The sequence below is a fragment of the Papilio machaon genome, chromosome 17 (genome assembly GCF_912999745.1).
Source record: "Papilio machaon chromosome 17, ilPapMach1.1, whole genome shotgun sequence".
NCBI classification, from domain to species: domain Eukaryota; kingdom Metazoa; phylum Arthropoda; class Insecta; order Lepidoptera; family Papilionidae; genus Papilio; species Papilio machaon.
Genome location: NC_060002.1, coordinates 5707661 through 5732972, shown reverse-complemented (window position 1 = coordinate 5732972; position 25312 = coordinate 5707661). Strand labels below are relative to the sequence as shown.

The window sequence follows — 25312 nt, the reverse complement described above, 5'->3', positions numbered from 1 at the left end:
CGGAATATCATGATCGTTTGTTTACTTGTCTACGCCGCATTCTTTGTTTTACTTGCACGCAACATTGTTAATTCGTGTTTATTGGTTAAATTATGTGTTCGAAAGATTAATGTTGTATACAATTTAATGTTATGAAATTCGAATTTCTTTTTCTTTACAAAATTTAAATTGACTAGAAAAACTAATTTAGTATGTACCCTTCAAAATTAGTTTTTCTAGTTCAGTTTGGTTTAATTACAAAGAAGGTATTCTTCTTCTTTGTAATTAAACCAAACTGATTTGTAAATATACATTAATTGTGTTTGAAATCATATATCTAATAAACTTTTATAAAAACATAGTTAATTGATCTATAATTTCTACATAATATATGTGTTAAAAATATTATGATGTGTTTCATGATGTATTTAATTTTTTATTTAATATTTTATTAATTTCCTTCAGCTGAAGTGACAACCCTAACTTAAGTTTGTCTTAATCTCTCCGCAAAGACATCCTTAAGGAAACTCAAGTACCCTTTTGAAGTGTCTTTGAAGTTTTCTCACTCAATAAAGTCCTCTTTTATTTATTATTTATTTTATTACCATTTATATAAAGAGAAGTTAGCACTCTCAACCCTTTTCAAATTCGCATTAGATTTTTTTTATTCTAACATCTGGTGAAAGTGAAAGAACACTTATCTACATTTAAGATAAGAATCTTAATATTACTTTCTACAATCTTATAACTTTCACCTTGTGAAGGTCAAAATGAATTCCATTAACAAGCTATTGCATATCTTGTTAGATTTATAACCTTTGTTTGAGCTTGTCTATAAGTCAAAATGTATTGAATATAAAGTAACAAGTTTGCCGTACAATTTTAGTATAGTTAAAATTGTGCGAAGTCCGACTGCGATACAGACAAAATTTGAACTACACTACTAACTAATTGAGAACAGTTAAAAATGAAGGTATATAGCGGGCTTTATTAGTTTTAGTGGCGATGATTCCTATAAGAAAATAGAATGCTACGTATTCATGTATCTACACATAAACTTGCTTGCAAACTTTTTTTGTTATTCATTCATGATTCAAAGGTTAATTATTGTTTTGTTCTTTCCATTTAAAACATCAAAAAACCCTTATTATACGATCCCTTATGGACGCCATTATGTTCGGAATACAAAAAAATCCTCAAGTTAACTGAGCATCCAGACTGTGGTTCCGCATTCTGAACTAACCAAACTTACCTTACATCAGCTTGATAAAACGCACGTACCGACAGACAATAGATTCGCGATTACTAACATGTAGAGCGTAAAAATAATTACTTCGTATATCTAAAGTAAAAAAAAACAACTGAAAAGCGAACCAGCGCTGACGTTAAACAGTAACCGTAGGCATTATCACAAGATCGTCATGAAAAAAAACGCAAAGCCGGAACACAAAAAAGGTTCGCAATAATAGAAACAAAACCGCGCCGCGAAAGTTTCCCTATAGAGGCACATTTTACTCGCATTATCTAGTGCAAATTGTGCATCTGTGCGAACAATTCCTAGACCTATTTGCGCATCGGGAAGACACGCTTTTAATATCCGAGGAACGATGGAGACAATCCTCTTAATCAGGGTACAGACAATGTGCAAAACGGGGCCACGCACATATGGGAATGATTAGCCGCTTTGTTGGCGAGTGTACCGCCGAGCACTTTTGTTACCAGCTGTACCGCCCGGCCAACTTTAGCTCGTGCGGATTGTGACGTTGCGCTCGTAATTGCTCGCCTTTATTAAAAATGTTATTGTAAGAAAACTATTCGCTGGCTCGTGTGCGAGCTGAGCTGTACATAGTTCGATGCTCGTACCTTATAAATGCGAAGCGCGTTTCGATGCATTAAAACCTTCTTCATGATTGCGATATTAGCTAATCCACGGCTTACGCGCCACAAACAAATTCATATCGCGCTGGCAAACGTGAAATTATTTCCAAAATAGAACAAACGAAAAGTACGCCACTAAACCGTCCCGCTTCGCTCAAAAGATCCGTTTAAAAGACAAGCGAAAAAAAGAGACCGCGAAATCTTCGCCCACACGTCGCGAAACACCATAGCGAGGCACATATCAAAGCCGACAACGCGATGCCCGAGCTCATCCGGACCTAGACTAATTAAAAATAAATCGCGTAAAAGACAAAGACCCGACTGACGCGAGACTTCGTTTTATTGCGGGGGAAAAATCATTTCGTTATCGTCAGGAAAGAAAGAGCCGGGTAAAAAACACAATAAAGAAACAATGTAAACAAGTTAGGGGTGTACTTGAGTGGCTCATTACGGTGCAGATGCGGCCGTATTAGCCGGCTGGCTCGTTTGAGCCGTGGGCTCAGCCACGGCTGGCTTGCGCCGCGAGGCCCGTCTCTACCGAGCTACGTACACAGCTTTGTTTAACCTATTTCGGTTTAGAATTACTCTTTCACGTGACGAGAACGACTTTATTAATTAAATATAATGACTGCTTCAAGAATTGCGGATTCCGTTTTGATTTTATTTCCCGAGCCGCGGCGCCGGTACTTAAGCTGTTGAGGATCCGCGACGTCAAAGATACGAAGCTTCAATACTTAACCTTGGTGTTATTTTATATTTTACTATTATATAAAATCATAGTCTTCATTTATTTTAAACAAAAATATTACAAGCAACGATTTGTGCGTTCCGACAAGCGATCGGTCATTCTCCGTACGTCAAAATAGGTAAATTGCCACAATTGGGCATTGCGTCAGATGATAACTTTGCTACTCGTTGTTCTCTACTGAAACATTTAAATAGTTGGATTTTACGCTAAAAATCTTACACATGTTTATTTTACAACAGGCGGTTAAATATCCAATAAATCGAATGAGGAATGTACTAAAAAGAAAGATCTGCTATTTTTATCAAAAAGTTATCTCATATTGTTATTTATTTAAAATTTATTAGTAAAACGAAAAAATATACATCCAAATATAAAAACCTATGAATTAAAACCTGAATGGTGCTCGAAAAAACAAAGAAAATGTATAAAATCAATGTTATAACAAAATATTCATAGACAATACGAATCACATGTGTAACAATGACAGTTGCAAGTAAAGAAAAAAAAAGTTAGGCAAAGGACACGCAATCGGTACAGCCATCCACTTGTTTGTTCAAGGTAACGAATGGTATCGATATTTTTTTTTTCGAATCCATATTAGCGGCAAAACGAGCACTCGAATTTAGACACTCGATGCACTTTTGAGGCATGTTTCGGGATTGTTCATTCCATTCCATTTTTCCTCCTTTTGTTTCCAATTTGACGACGCTTCGCGACGTGTGTACTAGGCCTGTTTTTGTTTTGTCTGAGTGGTTCAGCGATTGCATTTGTTGTGTGATACCAACCTTATTTAGCCTTATACTATTTTTGACAAAAAAAAAAAACAAAGCTGTCATAATATTTTTGGTGAACTGCGCTGACTATTTAGGGAACTGACTGGGACAAAAATTGAATGTAAACCGGCGTGAACAAAACTTGACGAGTTTTATTTTAATGTTTGTATTTTTAATTTGGTTTTGTAGCTTTGATGTTGAGAAAAAGCACAGAGAGTTGCAGAATTAAACAATGAATTAATTTGACAGTTTTGGTAATATATATTATTTGAAAATTTTAAATCACATGGAAACTGGTACGCAACAAGACCTTATCTTCATATTAAACAGTTTTGAGACACTGATTATTATTAGAAACACTAGCTGTCGCCCGCGATTCCGTCCATGCGGAATTAAAAAAAAACGTAATAAGCAGCCTATGTGTTCTTCCAGACTATGTGTTACATCTGTGGCAAATTACATCAAGATCCGTAGAGCTGTTCCGGAGATACCTTCAACCAAACATCCATTCATACATTTAAACATTCGCATTTATAATATTAGTATGATATGTATATGAAACAAAAAAAAATATTAACAATCGTAACAATTTTTACGAAGATTTTGTTGTCATTGTCTACATTGAAAACCGCATCTAAATCAACACATCGCGAATCATTCATAAATTATACAAGATCGCAGCTAACGATAGGTGTAAGTGTCGAGCGGACGGCGGAAGCAGGCGTGCTCACGGAAACGGCACAATACTATCCGTTTCCGGCTCCTAAGTCACGCACCGAGGCGCCCCGTGCTTTATGCCCGTACTTCATTTTGATGATTTATTAGCTCGTACTTACATCATTTAATGTGCTTATTATGTTATATTTAATAGGATTACACTTAGTGAATAAGAAAATGCTCAATACTATTATTCAAAATCATTAAACGGAATTAATCAGAGATGAGGTTAGATTTTTTCCAAAATTTTGCTGACAAGTTATACCGAAACGGATTTGGAAGGCTTTAACAAATAATATTTGCATAATTAGACATAATTTATAATAAATTTATTGTTAAAATTTATATCAGTATACAAACAGAACATAATTAATTTGGCAAAGTTATACGCGACGCATGTAAACCGACTCTAAACGCTTTATTTCCCGTTGTTACGGTCAGGTGTAATAATTACATTAGTCATTGCGACGTTGTACCGATTTGTATTATGAAATAAAGGGGAGATTCATGTATGGATTGTGTTTACATTGTCCTCAAAAATTTTATATAATAAGCACAAAGTAGTCGAAATTGCATCTTTTGAGTCTATGCCTATCCATTCGCGTAAGATCACGTAGTCGCTTTTACAACACCAAGAACAGCAGCAGATCTATCCGAAGACAAATGAAGATGACAACATGAACAAATATACGTGAACGTAGTAATTAATGTTACAAAAGGTTTATTCAATAGCAATATAACATACGAACAAGAGCAAAATCACAATGAGACCCCTAAAGCACTTGACGAATGCGCATTAAAACACGGTGCCATGGAATCCGCAAAGGAAACAACAAGTGAGCCACTTGTGCGAGTTTCTTCATACATCCGCGACATCCACGCGCTCGACTCCGCTCCGTCATGTGATAGCGTAATTATATGTTTTCCGCTCATCTCTTTTGTGAGCTACTTGTGTACCTACCGCTTCCTGTCTTGTGTGCGCACGCCTATGGTACAAGTTATAAGCGATTTAAACATATCTCTAACATTATTAATAACATCAAATATGAAGTTCTGATTTGTATTTTAAGTAATTTATATTTTTATGTACCCGTCTTCGCGAAGTTATCGCACACAAGGTGATATTCATACAATTTTTATACTGTGCCGACCCTCAAAAAGGAAAAGTCAAGCTGATTATGATGACCGAACCTAGTTATGTTCTTTATATAAATTTTTGATGAGTAGACTAATTGATGGAACCAGTTTAAACAGTTTAAACAAAAACGGAACATTAACAGTATATACTAATGCATTTTACCGACATTTATAAATTTCTTAGCCTTGTCGCTCTCTCTTACGCATCCGCTGTTCGCTTATGCTTGGACCGTAGCGTATTGAATGTATGCAGTTTAATTGAAAGGGGCACCGTGATTTATGTAATTTTATTGGTGACTGTCGGTCGCGCTCATCAACTGTAGATTAATCTCAACTTCCCTATAAGAAAGGAATAAAATATTTTTTAATCTCTTCACATTTTATCGTTGTTTTTTTATTATATTTTAGAGTATTGTATTAAGTATAAATATTCAATAGCTTTATGGGAAATAAAGTAAAAAAAAATAGGTTTTTATTTTTATTTCTTTTTAATAGCAACGATATGCAAAAATCCTATTTCCTACTAATATTATAAATGCGAATTTTAGATGAATGTTTGTTTGAAGGTATCTCATCTTCGGAATGTCTCAACGGATCTTGATAAAATTCGGCACAGATGTAAAACATAGTCTGGAAGAACACATAGGTTACTTATTACGTTTTTTTTTAATTCCGCGTGGGCGGTGTCGCAGGCGAAAGCTAGTAGATTAATAAACAAAAAAATTATTCACTCGTAACATTTAAATTGTCCTATTAAAAAGCCTTCAAGTGTTGATTATGGGTAACACCAAATGTCATGGGTTTCTCGATTTCGACCCTCAAGACTGTGCAAACATATGGCGAACTATGGGAACCGACAAGGATTACAATCCCCATATTATGAACTTTATCCTATATGAACCTTAGTGTCTGGTAATAGAAGCCAAAATAAGTAATTTTTGCATATTTTGTTTATACGTAACCATTTTGTTTGGATCCATGAAACGATATTGCTTTATAAGTCGTAGAGGTTATGTTAGAATTTGGTAACATCATATCCGATTTAGTTTATTTGTACAGCAATTTAATTCATATTCTGTGGACACAAGGGCTGTTATAGAATAACAAATAAATAAAACAGGGTGATGTGCTATTTTGTACACCATCGATTAGAGCGTGCAAATCGTGACATACTGGCATAATTGTGTGAAAGTTTGAAGCTAGGGTGATAACTAATTAAAGAGCATCTCAACTTTATAGTAATTTAATAATTAGTAAATCGTTTGAACAATACGAAATATTGTCGATTTAAAATAATAAAATCAAACACCACAAACATTTGTAGACAGGACTTAAAATTATTTACTTGGTCCGAACATAAAATTAGTTTAAGTCGTTTTCACAAACTGACATAATTTTTTCTCTCGTTGATTTTCTTTCTTTATTACTATTTATTAAGTTTATTTAATCATCATATAATAATACGCAAAAATACGCTTTATTAAAGCTTACGTTCAAAGTTAAAAGTCTGCGTTAAAAATATAATAATTACACTGTAATAAGTGTTATTATTGAATTATATCGTACTAGCTGTCGTCCGCGATTCCATCCGCGTACAATTAAAAAATGATAATAAGTAGACTATGTGTTCTTCCAGACTATTTTATACCTATATCTGTACCAGATTTCATCAAGATCCGTTCAACCGTTCCGGAGATACCTTCAAACAAACATCCATCCATCCAAACATCCGCATTTATAATAATAAAGATATATCGTATATATTAAGAATTATATAGCAAATGAATAATACGGATAACATATGTCGATCAAAGAGCATCTTAAGATGACCTACTCCAGTTCGCACCTTTCCCCCGGGGTAGCCCTTTGTCAGAGGCAAGAACACCTTGCGACACGTGGTCCATAGACCCGCATGGTTCAAGATTTTTTTGCTATTCGCCATTCTCGTTCAAACATTTATATGTTATCGATCATATGAAAACTCCGACAATCGATAATCAAACTAAAGTTTAACTTGCTGAAAATTGTTAACTAAACGAATCACTATTATAATTAACGCAACAAACCTGTTCTTTTATAACTGTCAACCAATCTACACTTTTTTATTATTACCGTAAAAAAGTATAAGTTAAATATCAATCCAAATTTGGCTTAGACAGTTTATGAATTATCAATAAATTTGTTAGGGGAAAAATTAATAATGATTCGTCTAATTCACAATCTTCTGTCAATTCATAATTTTCCCAGTCCGATTATAAGGTGAGAAAATTCACAACTGTACTGTGACATAAGAAATCGGATGAATGAATATTACAATTGTAATCAGAATATAAAAATAAGTTTACTATTTAGTCCTATAGCCAGCTGTCGTCGGAATTATCAATTTCGACCGATGAATATTGCCTCAATACTGACATGAATTAGAGGTTTTTCCCTCTTTCCTACACAAAGGCAGGCACTGTAACTGTTGTTCTTTTGATTGTTTCGAATGTTGATGAACCTCCTACCAAAAAAAAATAATAGAAAAGACATGTAATTAGGATGTGAAATTGCTCTTTGTATTTGAAAATTGATACCGATGTACCATTCAAACCGAATTATAGAGGTACAGGGTTTATTCTTCTAATGACAAATCTTTCCAATTAATTTATTATGAAAAAAACCATACCTACAGCTTTAAAATCTTTTACTTCAAAGTTCCAAGAATTTGCAATAAAATGTTACGTAGTGTAACAGCCAAAAAATCTTACGTAGTGTATAGTACTCATGTCACATTATTGTTTAAACTTTTAAAGCATCGATAGCCAAACTCTTGTTGAATTTAAATATACGTATACGCTTCGATTCATCGATTGTGACGTGTAATAATAGGAAAGCAGAAAGGGGTCGAATGCACCTTTACTTCTATTCCGGGGCGAAATGTCGCGTGGCCATTGTAAGCAATGCATGTGCTATATGCCATCTTACCAGCTTTTGATAAAACAAATTGAACCCTTCACTGATGTTATTATAAGGCGATCGTATTTCTTTTTAATTTGTCACTCATGAAGTTAATGTTTTCTTCCGTTAGAAACAAAAGACAGAAGCGCTTCTAATTCAATTGGCGCGCATGTTTCCTACTGCACTCTACCATCATTAATTGGTTACTAAGGCAAAATCTAATTGTAGATTTCTTCTTATAATCTAAACTAAGACTCTGAGTGAGGCTTTCAACCCAAACTTCACCGTTGCAAAGTGTGTAGCGTTCAAGCTTGTGTAAAACAGCATCTAGTATGCAAATTTAAGTAGACATAAAGATGACTACGAATTTAAACGAAAATAAAACAAAATATTAGGTACTTTCATGAATATTATTAAAGTCAAATTAACCCGACAAAGTATAGAAATCAAAATTCAAAGTTTTTTTTTTTTCAAGAAGAACTAAGGAGGTCTCATATAAACACCGTATGTGTTATAATAGTTATACTCGTATTTGCATGATAACAACCTTTTATATGATAATGGCAGGTATGCATAAGTATTAATAATGGCAAGATGCTTCAAATAGTGCACAATGTTTGCGCACAGGCTGCGGAACGCATCTGCGTGCGCGTGCGCATCGCTAAAAGATGTTTCGCATATGATGAATGATCTTTTTTTTTAATTCCAAAATCATATTAAGTTTCGCTATTCGGTTTTGAAACGAATTATAATTAAACGATAAAATATGGGTAAACCTTAAACGATCTCTGTTAATGAAGTCTAGAAAATGTATTTTAGTAGAAATATAACCCACGCCAAGTATATTTAGTATGTATGAAATTGATTACATACTTAGATAAATGTCGGTTGTTTTCTGTATTAATGCCGGAATGAATGAAACACCCTAAAGAAGTTTATTTAAAAAAAATTATCTTTAACGTTTTAAAATTGAACGAAAGTACTTTATCGCATCATTATCAAGCTATTGCAAAGCCGTTCATACCTTCAAAGTTTTATTATTAGTAAGATAACAGTATAGCGAACTTTATCGATCGCCTGCCACCCCTACTGGTAGCCATCTTAGTTGGCGCGCAGCTGCGCCGGCGCAGGGTCAAAGGTGGCAAGTAAGTGAGGGGCGAAAGTAAGCATTGTCTGCCGCTGAGTGTGCTTTCTGTAGCAAAGCTAGTGGTGTATCGAATCGATACGGCCATACGAATGAGCTTATCGATTTGAACAATACTGACTGGAAGGAAAAAAAAATTACGCATAAAATAAAAATAAAAATAGTTCCTGGCATCTTGTAATGCAACAAAGTTAATCTACTCAATGTATAGAAAAGTGATATCTCACGCTCTGTAAATGACAATAAAAAATTTTAAAACACCTCAATGCGGAAGCGTCATAATAGTTTTTAAAACCAAATCAAAAGTCATCACCTGGCATACAAACATTCGGGCGCCACGGTGTTCACTCGTGACATCCGATACGCCCACAGAGTACATTAAATCGCCGGATCAAACAACATGTGTAGCGATATAATCTTATACCACGTGCTTTGTGGCAGCTTTAAGACGATAACATGTCTTGAGTCAATGATTATAAGACTTTAAATAGTTTGTTATACCATGAAAGACGACCTTACAACCTTACGTGATGTTTATAATAATTTAGACTCTATTCTTTTCTCAACACAGTTTAATATTGAGACGAGGTTTTACTAACGTAAGGTGTAGGTTCTTTTTTGATTTTATCGCTCAATGGATTTGCTAAATGGTTTGTTACAAGTAATTTATGTTTCATGCAGTGGTTATGGTTGCATTTAAATGCAAGTTTTCGAGACTTCAATCAATGGTAGTACAAATTGTTATAATTTTATCAAAAATATAATAATAATGCATCTTATATAAGGAACCACTAATGTAACTTTCAATAATCCTCGAACAATACAAAAAAGTAAATACAAAACAAGTAAGAGCATTAAGTTACGTACGGCTCATTTCTGTTCAGAGGGGGCCCTCTTAGGGACACATGCGCACGCGTCGCGCCGACAATCACAGTAATAATATCTAAAAAATAATAATAAATCCGGGTGAAGAATAAAGAAAATCACCCCCCGGCTCCCCTTTCCTTTATCTTGCAAACAGACTTCAAAATGTTAAAGATAATAGGGGTGGACCCCATGCCCTATGCGCGCACCTTTCGCGGGGGTTGCGCGTGCGTGCGGGGCGACGCGACGCCAGCGCCAGCGCAGACGCGCTTCTGGCGGTTGATTTCAAATTTGGAACGCGTCACCGTACCGCCACTTTGACATTGAATTCAGAGATCTTTCAAACTATTGCTGCTTTAAAATATTACATGCATGATTATTATATTTTATAATATCCTTTATTTTTTTATTTATATATATTATGATTTAAAAACTGAAACAGAAACGCTAAAAACAAATGCACGGAACGAAATTGTTTATTTAAAAAGAATTGTTTATTTTCATTCCAAAAACCTAGATTAATTCAACGATTTACTTACACTGAGCGATGAGTTTGATTTTGTTAGTTTGTTTCTATAGTAAACCGCTGTAATTATACGGCTATACTTTAATGTAAATTACATTTAAATAAAATTACTTATTTGATTCATTTTAATGAACATATAAATATTTTTTGGTCATATTACTGGGTTTAAACACAGGTGGGCACAGTTAATCGAAAAGTTAACTTCGTTAATCGTTAATTCGTTAATTAAAAAATTAACTTCGTTAATCGTTAAAGCGTTAAATTCTCGAAAATTTAACGCAAGTTAAAGTTAATCGTTAACAGTTAACCATACCAAAATTGTTTATACTAATTTCACACTTATTGTGGCGACACTTGTTTAAAATAGTAATTTGACTATACATTCTATAACACATTAGTATTAGAGACAAGTATGAATGCATTATAGTATATTTCATTACAAGTGCGGAAAGCCTGTCATTGCAAAGAGTTCCGACAAATGTGTTGACAGTTGGAACCAGTTTTTTTAATACAGTTGCGAAAAAATGAAGCAATTTCATAGAATAATAAAAACACTATAAACTCAACTAACTAAAATGTTTGGAAAATGATTTTTTTGTTTTCTTCACCCATTCTGGGTAGGCAAAGGGAACTATGCCCAAACAGCCAAGTCTTCAGTAGATTATTGTTATTGATATGAAATTAAAATGAAATTTAATGAGATGAAATAAAATGAAACCTAACCTAATTCATTAAGTCTGATATTGTAAAAAATTTGGAGCTTCTTTTTAGAAATATTTGCATGAATCATAAAAACTTCAATGATTTTTTTTGTAAAAACTTCGTGGTTGGTTTTTTCTTTTTAATAGACATTATTTTGACAGTTGGGAAAGAACGCACGAGTTTGGAAAAGTTAAAGAAAAAGCACGAGTAAAAAGTGTTTTAATACAGTTGCTCAAAAAGTGGCGTATTGCAGGGACGAAGTGCGTTCGGAATGTGGGCTATTACATACTCGTAATGAAATATACTATTTCGAACCTTCTTTTCATTTTGTCCTGTTGTTCACGTCTTTCCCGGTCGCTCTGATGCATTACACTTGCACGCGAACTTCACATATATCAATTATTAACTCGTTCGTTCACCATTTGAGTCGCCGACAGTCGCCCAACATAGCTGAACTTACGAGCGTGGCGTGGCGCGTAATTTAAACAAAATCACAGCACGTCTCCAAGTTTCTAATGTAACGATTAACGGACTTTTATTAACGGAAGTTGAGTTTAACGGAAGTTAACAAAAGCGTTAAAACTTTTTAAAGTTAACTTAAAAGTTAATCCGCTAAGCAAAATGTTAACTTCGTTAATTAACGATTAACGGATTAACGAGTTAATGCCCAGCTCTGGGTTTAAATAATATTTATATCTATTTAATATACTATTTTATTTTAATACTCAAACGAAAATATTTTCATGGTTTATTTAAGTTTAAAGTTTTAATGCAAATATAAATATTGATATTAATAAAGTGGTAATGCAGGAGTTGATTCGCATAAATATTGGAATGAGATTCTTTAACAAATAAATTTAAAAAAAAAATGCAATGTCTCTGACGTACTTCCGATCGGTTTTCGAATGTAGAAAAAGCACAAAATATCATTTAAAAAGCATCGTCTGTACGTAAAACGAAAACCAATTATTGAGATATGAAACAAGAGAGATAAAAGCAAGGCAAAGGACGCAAATCAAAAAGGCCGCTGAGATAGGCTATCCCGACTTTGATTACCTGTGGACCGGACACTGCTAGCAAAGACAATGTACATGGGAATAGAATAAAGGATAGCTACGGCTTTTTTGTTCACTTTTCAAGAACACCGTAATGTTTCTTTTGATGCAACGCGTATTGTTTGTTGTCTATGTTTTTGTTGTAATATTGCAACTGAATTAGATAGTTTTTTTATTTATTCTCGCATTTTTAATATCCAATTATATTTGGTAGTTTATTATTTATTTATTGAATTTTACTTAGTTGTGAATCTTTCAATAAATGTAAATCTTTTAGAAATGGATTTCAAACTATATTGGTGGGTAGTTATTGAGTATTAATTAGTAATAAAAAAATATTGTAAAGTATTATTGTTACTAATCTCATTAAAATAAGAAAATAAAATCTTATAATAATGAAATAAAAACCAGTTTCACGATCACAGTCCACATTCATCTCGCAACCATTAATTAGTGGTCCCCCGAACACCAGTAATCAAGCATAAAATTAAAACTTGGCACACGCCAAGCGCCCGATAAAGCTAAGGGTGTGTCCACACGTACCTTATGGCGCGGCAATTTGTTCAAGACATCTGGCTACACACCTGCCCGCGCCCCTCCGAACGTAAACTCCATACCGATACTCCAATATTTAAATTCTACACATTCACAATCCTTATTTGTTGTTAGTTTGAAATAAAGCCTAAAATACACTGTCCAAAAGTTTTCGAATAGCACACGTAAAATGGTCGGTGTATTATGGTTTTGGTGTTGGGTCGAATGCTCCTGTCATTCATAATGTCGAATTAAAAATTCGGAAATGACGTACTCATAGTCCAGTTGTTCTATAGTTTGTTGATGTGTGACGGATATACTCGTAAGTGCGAATGGTCATTAGATTGTATAGTTTGTTTGGCGAGTTTTTAATTCGGCATTCCGGCGCAGGAATTGTTCAATTAGACGTATGTCGGGCGTGCAGCGTGTCTGTCGGTCGGTTTGTCGCCGTCAATCTCAATGCCGGCTGTCTCGCCACGGAGTAACGTACGTTCATTCATGCCGTCGGCTAGTGTTGCTTCGCGTTCTTGTTTTGTGGGATTTCCCGATTTTGGAATACAACCTTTTTCACCAGCGCAAGCACAATAAAGCAACAAATATTCAATTTTTACGATCTTTTGTTACATACGATACTAACATCTAGTCCAAACTTTACATACAATTATTGTTATTTTTTATCAAGCGTTATATTTATTACACAATGATTAGTGCATTTTTTTTTTTTTATTTAAAACTCCTTAATACGCGAAACCCGAAAAAGCTTTCAATATTATCAATAAAGCGTCTTCGAGCTTTTTCGGGACAATTTTGTAATGCAATATTAATCTGAAATAAATTAAAATGTTTTATTATACCTCTGTTAAACATAATACTTTATAAAAACAATTTTCTTTTTTTATGCTGCGCAAAATAATAGAAATAAAGCATTTTTTGGACTTCTTTGTATTAGAATTAAGAAAACTAATGCTTTCAGTTTAGGTTTATTCATAAATACATGATATAAGATTTTACTCATAACAGTTGTGATTATGGTGTCTCTACATTAGTAAGACGTGTTGCACAAACGTATGCGTGTCCCATTCAACTGACTTCTTACGTCACATCCGTCGACGTCACCCGTCTTTCAAGTGGGCGTGTGAACGCGCCTTAACCACCACAATAGTTTGTTTTTTTAATACTTTGACAGGTCGCGTCCTGAGCGGTGTCCGATGACGAGATAAATGAAGGGTTAAATAGTTATTTTAACAATAATAGTTAATACGTTACGCCTATGGTTCAAGTTATTGAATTATAAATGTATGATACTACCAATTATGTTTTTTTCTTTAAAGCGGTTCCAATTCCTTTTGTGTAAGTTCAACTTTTTGTGTGTTTAAAAAAACTTATTACAAAGATTTAAAATTTCTTAATTCTATTCTACAAACCGTTAAAAATGATACAAAAGTAATTTTATGTTCTTTAAATTATCAAATGTCTTTCATCGTATATATGAAGTTATAAAAAGTTCCGCAAAACTTTAATAAAACCCTATAAGTCGTGTCCCGAGGGCATCAAGGATGCGGGAAGGCTCGTACATATGTACTGGTAATTTGGACCAAGTAGGCCCCATTCAAATCTCCATTATTGTCGCCTAAGAACCGTTCCTTCAATTGCAACCAGCACCCGCATACTAAGCTACATTATAATGGGTGCGTAGTGACACTTTGCGACTTAAATCAACGTCAATATGCAATATTTCTATGATTGTTTTAATTTTTATTTAAACATACTCTTATCAATATAAATATAAAAAAATCCTTAAAACGTTTAATGCTATTAACGATCAATTTAATTAAATATAGTAGTTTGATTTTGATAAAATATTAGAATTATCACATCTGTTCAAAACTAAACTAAAAATATTTTTTTTGTTTGAACATAAAATTGATCCAGTCAACATCTAAAATGTCACGGATTACTTTTATTTGCTATCCTATACGATATTTCTAAATGTATTTATTGAATTCATTTGTATTAAAAAGCATTAATATACAGTTTGAGTTATTAAGGAACAATATTTCCCTAACAAAGATCAGTTTAACGAAGAACTTATAGTGGAAGAATTATTAAAGTTAGACGATTCAGTTATTTACATGCCAAAGCATTTTAATTGTATCTGTCCTATGAACATTTTAAATTGTTACATTGTACATTTAAAGCACGCTACACACCTTCAGATTTACCTTAAAACTGAACGTCTGTAGCGGGCTTAAGTAATAAATTATATTCTATCGTCCACTTTACCGCTAGTACGGCACATTAACAACTTCCGTTTCACAAGGACTATTCTTTACCTCACAATTAGCCTCTTGTAGATGACTAAACGGGCAATAAAAAGATCAATAGAAGCGCACGCGGAACACACCTGGAGTTTGCATTGAACATCACATCTGTACACCCACAATTATCACCTTGCACTTTAATTCAATTTATTACTACTTAGAATTTAAGTTACATCTGTTCAATATGTTGTTGATAAAATTAAATTGTTAAAATTTATACACAATTAAAAGAAAAAAAAATCTTTAATTAAGAACAGCTTAATTCATTTGTTCACCGACTAGTTTCGGATCCATCGGGTGTCCATCATTGTGAGACGCGACACGACCGCGAAGTCCTCAAAATAAATACTCGCCCTGAAGATGGACCCCCGAAGGGTCTGAAACTAGTCGGTAAATAAATGAGTTAAGCCGTTCTTAATTAATTTATCATTATGTCTCACGAAAGTTTAAACAATTTAAAAAATCTTTTGTAAAACGTATTAAATATGTCTCCTTTCCAATACTGAAACTAAAAACTCTGATACTTAGATGGCAATATTATTTCAATGTGTCATAATTTTCAACTAATTAAAACGTAATATCTATCAGAATCAAAATGTAAATAAATAAAATTAGACATTTTCGATAACAATTTGTAGATATAATTAATCGAAACCTCAATATTTCACGGGGTTACAAGAAATAAAAAAAATCTATCTTTCATACGGGTGCCAAATGATTAGTTGTATTATATGAAAAAAACTTGCCGTATCGATCGGTGAGCACGCGCGCGCGCCGGGTGGGCCCACACGTGGCGACCCCTATAGATCCCTACGATAACTTTAGTATACTTTATCGATAAGTGATCTAGTACAACACTAGACAACTAGGTGTCGTATGCTAGAAGACAAATTCACAAGATGGTATTCGGATAATCTAATCAAGTATCGTAACAATCTTCTGATGAAAATTATTTCTTTTTTTACAGATCCATCAGTGGGCCACTGGCAATTTTCGCACCGGATAAGAGTCGAAAAACATATTAATGGTAAGAAGCTTTTAAGACATATATAACAACGAGGAATATACAACTTCTACAGTACTGTCAACAAGCAACTTTCCAAAAATATTAAAAAAAATCTAGAACGATTCAAATAAGGACAATGCTTTAAAATACTGGTTAACGAAATACTAATTACCACTTTTTAAAAACAGAAGAAAATAGATTATTTCGAAAATAGAACATGCTGAATGTAAATTGACTTACGCGATCCGGTCTGCGGCGGTTCTGGCTGGCTCTGGCTACGTCCAGTTTATATGCGTTATTTCACATATCGCCCGTGTCGTCTGTCGGGTTCGGGGTGGACAGCGCATGAATTTTACAACAATCAGACGTGCACGCTTCAATTATTTGACAGCGGTCCTAATGAATTTGATACGCAACATTAAGATAATCCAATAAAAACCTGTCACAACAAAACTAATCACACAATTAATAAATATAAAAGTACTAACAGGCGAAGGTATTTTCGAGCTCGTAGTTAATAAAATCAGAGTAAGTGAAAGCTGAAGTTTCGTATTTTATAGACTTTTCTTCGACTTGATAGACTTCAAATTGGTCTACAAAAATTAACAAAAAGAGTTTTAATAGTTCATTTTTTTTTAAACTTATACATTTGATATTTGAAATCTTTAGTGGAATTTGTTTTATACGAAACTTTTTTTTGTTGTCAAATTTTATTATCCACTCGAAAATCTAGATTATTTGTCTACATCATCCCCTCTGTTACCTCTTTACAAAAACGTTATAGGGGAATATAAAAGTACATCAACGTCCGGTCAGTTTTTAGTCGGACCCTTCGTTTCGGAAAAGTTGTGAATATTTGAGCGGACGAATTTTCGCGGTGCGTCTGTTGACTTAACTGCGAGTGTTGCCTAGTTGATACCTACCGAAAAAAAACCTTACCATGTAGTCAATTACCTTCTGTGTACATTTTGATTACGGACAACTTAACCGCTCACAATTTATAAATGGGAAAAAAATATTAATGTGGGTGTAAACTACCTTATTTGTTACTAAACTACATTTTAATGTTAAATGCTAATGCAAAATAGAAATGTTATATTTGAGAAACAAAATAATGTAAAAACTGTAAAATTTATAATATCACTGTTTCAAAAAAAGAACACGACTAAATTATTACTTACTTTGAGTTGACGAAATTTGCTTTGTAGTGAAAAACGTTTTATTGCAAATCATTTTCAAGTAAAGAACTTACGTTTATGATTCAAAAAAGGAATATAAGGTACGGGTAATTCTAATGTTTCTTTCCAAATAAGCACGAACGTACACAGAGTAAATATCGATAAAGCGAAACATTAATCAAGAACAACGCAGTTTTGAATAGCGAACGCTGCGCCGAAAGCGATGCTATCGCGTATCAATGCACAACAGTTATGTGAATTTGAGGCGTTATGCTTACACCGGCTATACGAAAACAATAAGTCTGAAACAATCAACCTTTTTTATGTTGTTGAATTAAATAAAAACACTGGCTGGTTTATTCAAAACTGGCTACTTCAGGTTAATTTATTTGTTTGCATTACATTCTTTTTGTTAACTTTTTTTTTAAATGACCAGTCTTTGATGAAAGAGTAAAATGCATTCATATTTTGTGTTCAAAAGTTCACTCCTTATTCTACAACTTGGCGTATTAAAAACGAATGAAATGTTATATTTTAAAAAAGGAATGTAAGCCTGGAACAATGATGCGAGCATTTAAAGAAGCAAAAAAGGTTGGTTGTAAAAGCGGTTTTGCAACATTTCATGGCCCAACTTTCTATTCTGATAAAACTGACGTGTCAGTTATGAGTTTCTGATCATCGCCTAAGCCGCGCCGCGCCGCCCACCGTCTCTATCAGTGAAGTTCGGAAACAAATCCTTTCGTTAAATATCAGTTTTTGAAGCTTAACCCTTTTTCTTTTATAACGACTTTAAATGAATCCTACGGTATTCTTCTGCAGATAGCCGAAATTTAGTAAGTTCAACTTAAAAAATATAATAAATATTACATTCAGTTCTTTCTTGAATCCACTTTACTGACCAGAGTTAAGCGTCAGTTATACAAGTCGTGTTCCAGTTGACTTACTCTGACCTAGTTCTTTTTATGTGCATACTTAATTATTAAAAAATTCATACAAATACAGACGGCGGATTTCTTTCGAGATTAACTTGAGAATGTTAATTAACATGTTTCGGTTTGTTATATTTATTGTTAATTTTGCTACGACTTTTACCCAATAACTTAATGAAAATTAGAAGCTATTCATAAATGTTCAGTTTTATCGCGACATAAAAGCTTTTGTCGTGTTAATAACCATTCCAAACATTCTTGTTTATTTAAGACGTTCGAAATCTGTACAAATACCTTGTCCCAGTTGAACAAAATTTACAATTTAATTCGCTTACATTAAATAAAACTAGTTCTAAAAAAATTTGATCGCTCTTAAATTTTTATATCTTTAATCTCATGATGTTTCGAGGACTCTTCGGTGAGGGAGGAGTCAGTAACCGTGGAATGTCAAATTATATTTATTTATTACATAACATAACTCTTATGTTTTTGCCACTTCTAATTTGCTACATTATATCGTAAGTCAAACTGTGAACCAATGTGCGATTGCTTGTATAATATTTCGGAAAATATAATGAGTATTTCGCTCATTATATTACTCAAAATTATATTCTTATGAAAGTATTTTTGTACTGTAATAAGAGCATGATAAGTAGGCAGTCGGACAAAGAAAAACTCTTCGGTTCACATATAGCCTAATCAATATAAGTAGGTACGATTCACTCATTCAGACGCTATAATTCCGTTAATAAAAATACAGAGAGCACGGCTCAAAGGGGGCACGGTGGGAGTCGGAAGCGCAGTGGGCTTCGGAAAATTCACCCGGTGAATGGTAAAACGCGGCGATAGACAAACAGCCGGCTGACCCCGCGCCGCCCTCCGCGCACCCCGCGAACCTACGCGCCCCCCGCGCCCCCCGCGCCACGACGCCCACCTCCACCTAACGTGCATTTTGAAATAATGCCCCCAAAGGTTGCGTTACCGGCTATATATTCAACTACCGTCCACCATTTTCGAATCTCGTCGTCGAACCCCGCGCGCGAATTTTCAATGTTCGATGACAGACAACTTTTTCATTGTTAGTCGCATGCAACTTTTACAACCGGCCAGGATCGTATCCAAAGAGATTAGCACGTAATGAGGTTGTAATCGTTTCGCGAACGCAAATATGTTCTTAGGCAGAGTTAAGCCACGCATACAGGTTATAAAATCTAGTCGACACGAAATGGCTGACCAGCTCCGTCCTCCCCTCCCACAGATCTATGCACTATAGCCGAGCCGCTGCAAAAGTGTGCGCCATAAATTTTATACAAGCACCAGTGTACGGTAAAACTGATGCAGGCCCTGTGTGCGTGAAAATTCGTGTTTCGTAAGAGGAGTGGACATTGCCAGTTTTGCTTTGTACGTGTCGTGTACCTAAATGCTGGCGTGCCTACGAGATGCGGCGGTGTAACGGGCTAATCTAAATAAATTGATGACAACACTGGCGTGAGTTTAGTTAGCCGACGTTTTCATTAATCAGATCACCGACGAACCGCACTCTAATGTTATCGCGGTCGGATTCCTGATCACCTCTAATTGAACTATTTCTAACACACATCTCTGTTTGGTGAAAAACTATTTTTATGTGGTGGGCTCTCGGTCAATATTTGGAATCTATTTAATATCAGTTTCTAAGTAATTTGTCTAAATAGGTTTCTAATATCAATATGATTTAGCACTAAAAACTTAAAAATCCTTAACCATAATATTTAATATTTAAATTAAAAACAGGATTTCAAGAATATTTCAGATACTCGCAATGAATTATCACGGTTTTTCAACAATACAAATTCTTCTAAAATTAACAAAACTTAGGCTTTCAGGGCCTACGCGGTCGCTGAGCCAAAATTTAGCGTTGTTTTTTAGCCACCCTCAAGGATCGGAGTATGCGGCGGCCTTTCATGTAGCTTTCCGTCCGGCCGAGTTCGAACGCTGAAAGAAGTGTGAATCCGGCCGTGACGGCCGCCACTCAGGTGTGGCTAACTCGGGAACGATGGCCCTAGCCACTTAGTCTGCACCCGTATTACCGACCTGTTTATTTTTAAAAAGGGCCCGACCATTCTATCGGCCCGAAAAGAGAATACGCACGAGAATATGGAGATTTCGGTGAAAAACCGATCCGAGAGCCCAAGCGAGTACGCACGCACACATAGGTGCGCGCTTTAAAGCCGTTATCGGTTACGCACTTATATTTAACCGTAAACGTAGCTAGATTTCTGCACAAAAACGCATCTTCCCCCTGGCCCCCAACTCCGGCTAGCCGGCGGGCGAACGAATACATTCGACTAGCCCATTTGCAATATCGCATTGTGTGAGTGAGCGTAGGTCGCGCGGCGCGCCGGTGTGTGCGGGGCACCGGCCGCACTCGCACACGGCCGCTTGCTTAGCCCGTAGCCGTAGCCCGTAGCCCGTGTAGCCTGTGTAGGCTGTGCGTAGCGCCAGTATACATATGCCGATGTACGTCTATGCGCCCGCGGTATTGGTTTTCTGTAGTGCACGGCTTTAACAAATTTCAAATTCACAAAATCGTGATTGGTCGGTATTTTGTTTGAATAAGCGGACGCATCGGTGCCGGCTCGGCTTAAAATCTCGCTAGATAATTCGTTTAGGTGTAAAATGATGTGTTTCATTCGATTTTGTTTCGCATAAAGCGTTGTTTGCGATGAATTTACGTTTCGCCTGTATTTGCTCGATCGTTGCGACGACAAACAATCAGTAATTACTAGAACCGTTTTGAAGATAATATATTAATCGGTGGCGCGGAACGTTTTATTGTTAAAATTTGGGGGTGTAGTAGAGCATCACTCGATATAGTTATTACGTATTATCAATACAAATGAAGCAATTAACGGCACGCGCCACTAGCTCTGCCACCGGAAGACAGCCGCTCTAATAGTCGCCCAGGGGCACAAATATCAATTTCTTGAACGCATCCTTGCGCGACTCCCGCATTAAGACCGCAACTCAGTTTTTTACATCAATTTAAGAACTCATTCATCATTCTTTTATAATACCTTAAATGCGTAAGACGCGATGACAACAGATTCTCGTAAGAAGTGAAACTATAAATTTTGAGAGAAAAGATTTGTAATATTTTTTTACTGACCACAAAGTCAAGCTTCATATATTACTAATATCATAAATGCAAAAGTTTGGATGGATGGATGTATTTTTATTATGTATCTCCAAAACGGCTTTATGGATCTCAATGAATTGCCACAGATGTAGAATATAGTCTGGAAGAACATATAGGCTAAGTAGTAAGTTTTTTTTATACCGGACAAAGTCGCATGCAAAAGCTAGTATCGTTATAAAGGACATTTAGTTTTTTTTAAAGCTAAGTGAGCAGAAGAACGAAATGATAATTTATAGTTACCATATCTATAGTTAATTATGCCTTAAAATACTATCATTCGGTTGGTAGCCCCTAAAAATGTTCTCAACCGAGACACATCTACCGGAAGTAAAAAACAGGAATCAATCAATCCAAGATGATGGAATGTAAAACTGTCTACTCATTGCCCAAGCTATTGGTAACACTTCCGAAATACTTGGCTTCCTTCAAGACGCTATTGTTTAATTGGAATGGGCACGGACTGGAAACCGATAGGGTATCAATGCGGAGTCATTTTCTATTTGTCAATTTGTAAATTTTCAATTTTGGACTTTAGGTTCATACAGTTAAAGTTTATTTACTGTTGTGCATAATTTTAAGTTGCCTATGATGCAAGAAAATTGCTATTTCATTGCACACATGGTTATATTGGAGCATATGGTGGCTTAAAATTTTGTGGCAAATTTTAATTGAAACGAACAAAAGATTTTATAAAAGAATTTCTTCTCCTAGTTCTCATTTATAATTAATAAAATACCAAATACGCTTACAGTAACACGAAAACTACGAACATAACAAATTTAGTAACTATAACCTTGTCTTCAGAAAAGTCAAGAAATTGTTTGTTCGAAACAAATTGACTGTTATCGCGAAACTTATCATAGCACAAGTTTTCAACTCACCTGGAATGATTAAGAGTAAACTTACAAAAATTAGCTCATATTTCATAGAAAAAAAAACAGCTTTATTCTCCGGAGACTGGAGATTTTTAAAATGGTAACATTAGAGGCTGTTCTTTTAATTAGGAGTTCGAATTCTATTATAGTTTTCAGATATCTTGGCGCAGAAGACAATTTTACTTTTAGCGGGACTTGGCGGGATGCGGTGAGAGGTCGATGTGTAGCGCCTTGAGCCGCCAAGATATAGGAAAATAGTAATACATGGTATAATAAAGTGGGGTTCGCATGCGTATAGCGACATACGGCACGCCACAACAGCTTGGCTGGCCGTTGTTCATTACAGAGAACAACTGCTTAGAAACATTCTGTTTAGAACACGACAATTAACGGTTCATTTAAAAATATAACGTACTTTACATATTAATAATTTCTCGGTATAATCTAATGATAATTATTAAAAAAAACTATTAAATCATTTGTTAATTTAAAAAAAAATCTGCCAATTATTTCTTAATTTAAAAAATAAATAACTATGGAAACAATTTTACTTCAACTTGGAAGAATTAATTTTAAAGTCAGACGGCAAATGAAAGAGCGCACTTTAATTTTCCTTTTACTTTTCTTGGAAAACTCTACATATTTAGAGCGGGTGTTTGAATCTATTTCAAGACGACTTCTGAAAATGAATAAAATGAATGTTTAATTTGGTTACGAAATTAAAATTTAAACACGAATATTAAGTTTCAAATAACTGAGAACTCATTTAGAATTTTAAATCTTATTTTGAAGATGAACTTGAATAAAACACGTTCTTGCACTTGTTTTTATTTACACAGACACGCTTTATTCGTTATGTTATTTAATATTTATTTTTTAAGATTTTAAATCTATCCATTTCTTCTTTAAACAATGAAATTCGCGAACGCACCGTCTGTTTTGTGTGTGCGTACAAATGATGCTCAAACACGCAATTATAAGGATATTGAAACCCTTTTGAGTATTATATTTGTACTTCAAATTTTAAAATGTAATCTTTGTTTCTATTTGTTTTCATAGTATATGTAGATAAATACAATTTGATACATTGAATTTTGATTAAATGACATACGTAAAATTGATGTTAACCAAAGCAATGATCGGGGGGTTACATTGTCAATAATTTTGGTATGACCCTTCTCAAAATCGACAGATAAACACCGAAGATTATTTAATTAATGCATTTAACTTCGTAACCCGGATTCGATTCCCGGAAGCTACAGCGACTGATCATACCCAAAGGAATCAACAATGTCCCCGAGTAGCCCGCGCTCCCGTGGGAACCTGAGCCTAGTTAAACAATGAAACATTAAAACAATGAGGTGTCCCGCGACCTGTTTGCTCTCAAGACGGGCCCCGTGAGATCGTGCGAACAATGCCCTCCTTAGCCGTGACAAAAGAACGTTTAATGCTCCGAAGAAAACGCGCAAGACAAAAGTGCCGGCTCGTTTTGCTTCTGATTAAACGGCTCTTTGAACCGCATAAAATTTGTTATTACCTGTTAAATTCTTTCTTTTATATCTTAAAAAAGCAACCTCACAGATTGAATAAAAATTTATATAACAATGTATCAAAATAAAGAACAGTAAGTGAATTCAATAAAGCGTATCTCCAAGTGATGTACACCGTGCGAAAAGAAACTCACTTAACACGTATCGTCGACCGCAAAATCTGCGTCCGCCCTCGAGTCGATGGCTTTCCTCCACGTCCGGACTTCAGTTCTCACAATCAAAAAAAGATTTGTCACTTAAGCAGATAAGGGGCAGAGTCCGGAAGCAATAGTTCCCATGCCGGCCGATTATCGCCCTCCGCGGCTCACTTACACCCGCCGAGTGACCCTTGAGGGTTACCCGTTCGGATACTCGTCTGACACATTTTATACATACAATAAACTAACCAAAGTCAAGCTTCTGCACTACAATTTTAGTCTCTTCTTGTATGATTTCGATAAAAATTGTTAATTTTGTAGAGTTTTTTTTTCAATTACTTTCAATAGCTTGTTCTTTATTAGTTTGCATTAGTAAAATAAAAATTACCTAATGAATCCAAAAAAATTAAACATATCGGTGTTAATCGGTGTAAATAAATACGAAGATACTTGAAGAGTTTAAGATAGATTGTGAAAATATTAAAGATTAAAAAAATGCAATGACAAATATCCGAACGTGTAATGTCCGCGTAGGGCGGCGTGCGGTCGTCGCGGCGGCCGACGGAAGGAAGTGTAAGGCGAGCGCGTGAGAAGTGCGCGCGCGCCGTGAGAAATGACTACTGGCACTGGCACAGGTGGCTTTCACACTTCGGCTTACCTTTGAACTATTAGTACTGCGGGTTTCCATTGTCGAAACACTTGTATAAAACACAAAGTCATCTCTCATTCTGTTTGAATTTTACATTCTCTATTTCCTTTTAAGTGGTTTGCCCGCAAATTAATTTATTTTTATCAGAGATGGAATTTACCCAGGTACAATATAATATAAAATTGGTGATGAATATGACAATAACAATGACTTTCCATTGTTTTGTCATTTATTTATTTCTATTCCTTTCTCTTTTACATGTAAATTATGGATGGCAAAATTCAATCTTATGTTGTCGTGATTATTAATTACGGAATTTATGTTCTAAGTATTTAACAGTCGACAAAGTATTGATTTAGGCAATGAAATAAAAAATGTATAATCGGATATTACTAAAAACAATTGAAATACAGATATGAACATTTAAATTTGGAATAATTTTAGGGTCAAATTCATGAGCGTCCAACGATTTATATGATGTAAGGAAATGAT

At 34.8% G+C, this 25312-nt stretch overlaps 1 long non-coding RNA gene across 1 annotated transcript in view; it reads right to left on the bottom strand.

Moving 5' to 3' along the window:
* LOC106721611 overlaps positions 1–25312 on the bottom strand; it is a 53448-nt gene that overhangs the window by 27224 nt on the left and 912 nt on the right. The window lies entirely within an intron of this gene.